At 44.4% G+C, this 4983-nt stretch overlaps 1 non-coding gene across 1 annotated transcript; it reads right to left on the bottom strand.

Moving 5' to 3' along the window:
* Nucleotides 1–4579: 4579 nt before the first annotated feature.
* Nucleotides 4580–4717, bottom strand: LOC114817549. Its single transcript, XR_003765412.1, has one exon. It is a non-coding gene; the product is annotated as a small nucleolar RNA SNORA7 (small nucleolar RNA).
* Between the last annotated feature and the right edge of the window lie 266 nt (nt 4718–4983).

Here is a 4983-nt window from a genome sequence, read left to right as displayed (position 1 = left end):
CTGTTTTCATGGTATTTGTTAAGTGCTTACTTTGTACCAGGCTCTATACTAAGCACTGGGGTAGATACAAGGAAATTGGGTTAAACAAAGTCCTTGTCTCACATGGGGCTACCAGATAGGCAGGAGGGAGAACAGGGATTGGATCCCCATTTTACAGATGAGGAAATTGTGGCCCAGAGAAGTTAAGTGACTTGCCCATGGTCCCACAACAGGCAAGTGGTGGGGACAGGATTATATTCCAGGTTTTCTGACTCCCAGGACCTTACTCTTCCTACTAGGCCAAGCTGATACCTGGCTGAGTCTTGGTTGCCACAACTAAAGGCAAGCAGACTTTTTAACCTTTAAACTTACATTGCTCTCTGGGAGAACTGCAGAAAATTTTAGATTCTCACAAAATATTTTACATCACTAGAATTGTACTGAGTGAACGGTATGTGCAGGGCACTGAATACTGTCTGCTGGCTCAAATTATAAATGAATTTCTGGAGATCCAGCACCGGTAGGAAGTGAGTTATTCTCCAGAGGTTTCTGGCTGACAAACTAGCTCAGAAACAAGGGTAATCTTTTAGCTGGCAATTCCCATCTCAGAGGTCTCTCCCTACCTGCTAAAATAGTGTCTTTGGGTCTTTGGTACATTTAATCACTTGCTGTTGTGCATGTGACAGGAGCTGAGTGGATTAGGGGAAAGATGACGTGCTTAATTCACAACTATGTGCTCAGGACAAACTTCTAAGCAAGTAGTTAATCCTGGGTGCCAAGACAGGAGAGCAGACAGTGGGTGGAAGGAAGTGTGCGCGGGTAATCCTTTGGTGTTATGTATCCACTTAGTGCCATACCAACTGGGATAAGATCCACTATCTGTGGCCAAGGATAAAGGCAGACCAAGGCTGAGGGGTTTGGAAATTCTGAGTTCTTTCCAGGATAATCGCTTATCTGATGCCAACCTACTCACTGTACCTCAATATCGTCTATCTCACCACTGACCTTTCTCCCACACCCTGCCTTTGGCCTGGAAGGCCCCTTCCTCTTTCATATCTGACAGGCGATCACTCGCCCCACCTTCAAAACCTTACTGAAAGCTCTTCTCTCCCAAGAGGTCTTCCCTGACTAAGCCCTCATTTCCTCTTCTCCCACTCCCTAATATGTCACCCTTGCATTTGCATTTGTACCTTTTATTCACCTCGATCCCACATAACTTTTGTATATATCCATAACATTTATTTTTATTAATGTCTGTCTCTCTAGATGGTAAGCTCACTGTGGTTAGGAACATGTCTACCAACTCTGCTATATTGTACTCTTCCAACTGTGGCTTGCCCAAGGTCACACAGCAATGAGTTGGCGGAGTTGGGATTAGATCCCACATCCTCCGACTCCCAAGCCCATGCTCTTGGTGCTTGCTTGTGCAAAGTACTGTACTAAGTGCTTGGGAGAGTACAACAACAAACAGACACATTCCCTGTCCACGAAAAACCTCACTGTCTGTCGTATTGTACTCTTCCAACCACTTAGCACAGTGCTCTGCACACTGTAAGCACTCTATGATTGATTGATTGAGATTGGGAAAATCATAGCTTTATCCACCTCATATAGATCCATCCCACAAAGCCCCAGGTAGTCCCTGCACAGCTGTACACCCTGGACTCATTACTGGAGCCAACCAAAATTCAGCCCAGGATTTGGTCTCTGACAGTTGACAACAGGACATTTAGAGAAATGGTAATAATAATAATGATGATGGTATTTAAGTGCTTATGTGCCAAGCACTGTTCTAAGCTCTGGCGAAGATACAAGGAAATCAGGTTGTCCCACGTGGGGCTCACTCTCTTCATCCCCATTTTACAGATGAGGTAACTGAGGCACAGGCAAATGAAGTGACTTGCCCAAAGTCACACTGCTGACAAGTGGCGGAGCTGGGATTAGAACCCACGACCTCTGGCTCCCTGCTTGCCCCCTTGACGTCTGCTCTTAATAGTTAGATATGGACTATTGTTGGGTAGGAATTGTCTCCATTTGTTGCCGAGTTGTACTTTCCAAGCGCTTAGTACAGTGCTCTGCACACAGTAAGCGCTCAATAAATACGATGGAATAAATGAATGAATCTAACACCCTTCACCCTCCACCCACGTCCCAAATCTTCTTTAAAGTAGTCCACTGAAGACTGTGCATCCAGGAACTTATGTGAGTCCCTAATCATATTTTCCAAATGACCTAGTAACACGAGGCATTAGGGAGGCCACTGAAATCATGGAGAAAAGAGTTTAGAGTTTGTCCACTCAGCCCTTAGTGGATCCATGAAGCTCACCCAAATAGCAAACTGCTAAAAAAAAGTGCACTGCTTTATTTTCATGGACAAAGTGTGTAAGTGTGAAAAAGATTCACCCTCGAGGACACTGATATTTAGGATACAGCCTCACTGTTGACGGGGTCCTCTTCAAACTGAAGGACAACACTACTAGAGAGATTCCAAACTTTTTCAACTCCCACTTCCGGTCACTTGTTGTCTTGAAGACGATGAACAAGACTGGCCCTACCATTTTTGCCCTGTTTGAGGCGACGGAGAGAGAGTTTGTCTCTGTTTTTCCCTCATTCTCCAGTTCGTTTTATCATTTCATTAAAATATTTTCCATCAGTGTTGCATATTCTGTGGCTGAATAGATTAAAGATCCAAGCTGTTTAGCAATTACATCGTGTTTATGTTTAGCACAATGATGAATTGGTCTCTTAGCTGCTTAAGAATTAATTCCTTTTAGACTCTGCTGGTAATTTGCTCTTTATCTATCTATCTTTCTATCTTTTTATTTGTTTCTTGGTATGTCTCTTGAGCAGCTCCCTGTGGAAACCATTGTCTCTGAGTTGAGATCCACAGAGGTTGCGATATAATGTACGTTCGGTGTTAACTTCGGTAATACTTAACTACTATGAAATGGATGGCAGGAAAGATAAAAGATGGTGACAATAAAAACATGAATAAGAAATCCTTCTGTTACCTAATGGACTTTAATAAAGCTATTTCCTCTCTCCTACATTATTATTGTATTTATCTTTCTCAGGCTCTCTCTACTCAAAAAAAAGAAGCTGCATTCATCTTACGTGCCAACTATTCAATACATATATAATAGTCGCATGGGTTTGAAGATGCTATTACTTAGGGCAGGGCTTTTATTACTGTTTGTTAGTGTGGCTGAGAAGAATATCTTGTAACCATGTACAGACATCGTGTGCATGTGTAGCAGTTAATCAGTGGTACTGATTGAGCATTTGAGTGGAGAGCACTGCTTGGAAAAATACAAGACAACAGAGTTGGGAGATGTAATCCCTGCCCACAAAGAGATTACAGGTGTAGAGGTAGGGAGGTATACATTAAAATAGATTAGGGGAAATAGTAGAGTGAAGAATATATATTAGTACTGGGGGCCGGGGTGAGTATCCAAGTGTAAAACCTCTCTTTGCTGCATTCTCTTTGTTCTTACCCCACATGCCTCATGCCATCACTGGATCTCCTTCTTGATCTCATGATCTCTTGCGAGATCCCCTCAAAATCTAACCCACGCCTCACTGCTGGGCCAGGAATCCATCAGCTACAAGGGAGTGAGTGCCTGCTGTGGCCATGCAGTAAAAGCAGAATGATCTAGTGGATAGAGAACGGACCTGAAATGAGAAGGCCAGGGTTCTAATCCCGGCTCTGCTACAGGTCTGCTCTGTGACCTTAGGTAAGTCACTCAATTTCTCCGTGCCTCAGTTACCTCACCTGGAAAATGGGGATTAAGACTGTAAATCCCATTTGGGATAGGGACTGTGTCCAACCCGATCCCCTTTTTTCTACGCCAGTGCTTGGAAGAGTGCTTGACACATAGTAAGTGCTTCATAAATACCATCATTATTATTATTCATTATTTTGACCAAAGAGCCATGGAGGACACCTTACATTGCAGGGAACCTGAAAGACGGCCAACCAATATGAGCAGAAAAGAATAGAGTGGCTGTTGGTGCAGAGAGCTATGAGATTACTTCTGCATTAAATATGTCCCACATATAACACTTGTACATGCATTTCACGATGTGCTGCACTCTGCCCGCCTTCTTGCTTGGAAAAGCTGTGCGGAAACTGACCAGGACGGACAAGGACCATAAAAATGGTGCTGCATAAATTACTGTTGCTGTAATTGGTCCCTCTGCAGCTTCTTAACCCTGAAGCTGTCCCACACGAAGATCTACAGCAGTGTGTATAAACTGATGGGGATGAACAGAAGATGCTGTCAGAGCCCTCAATCATGGACCAGCTCAAGGACTGTGGGGGAGAGATCGATCAGTGGTATTTATTGAGCTCCTACCATGAGAGACCACTATACTAAGTGCTTGTCTTGTGGTGTCAAGTCGTCTCCAACCCGTAATGACTAAATGGACATCTCTTCCAGAGCACCCCACCTCCATCCGCCATCATTTTGTTCGTGGATCCATAGAATTTTCTCAGTAAAATACAGAAGTGATTTACCATTGCTTCCTTCCACACACTCAACTTGAGACTCCACCTTCGACTCTCTCCCACTCGGCTGCTGCCCAACACGGGTGAGTTTTGACTTGTAACAGATTGCCTTCCACTCGCTAACCACTGGCTAAGCTAGGTATGGAATGGGTAGGCCTCTGCTTGACTCTCCCTCCCCTAGCCGAGACTGATAGAGTACTGGAAACTCTCCAGTTGGAACCCTGAGAGGTGATACTAAACACTTGTGAGAGTACTAATACAACAGAGATGGTAGACATATTCTCTGACTTTGACGAGCTTGCTGTCTAGGGATGGTTTAGTGATCTAGAGTCCAGTGGCGGTCATTCATTGTGGATTAGAAGCATCTGCTGCAGCCAGACTCCCTTCATGTGGTTGAGCAACCCCTTTTTGGGGTTGGTGTTGCTCTCCCCAATCCGGGTGGGGGTGGGGAGGGAGAAAGTGATCCCTAAAAATGGGGGGCTTCAGCTCAGACTGTT

This window comes from Ornithorhynchus anatinus, chromosome 16 (genome assembly GCF_004115215.2).
Source record: "Ornithorhynchus anatinus isolate Pmale09 chromosome 16, mOrnAna1.pri.v4, whole genome shotgun sequence".
Lineage (NCBI taxonomy): Eukaryota > Metazoa > Chordata > Mammalia > Monotremata > Ornithorhynchidae > Ornithorhynchus > Ornithorhynchus anatinus.
This window is presented reverse-complemented; position numbering and strand designations above follow the sequence as displayed.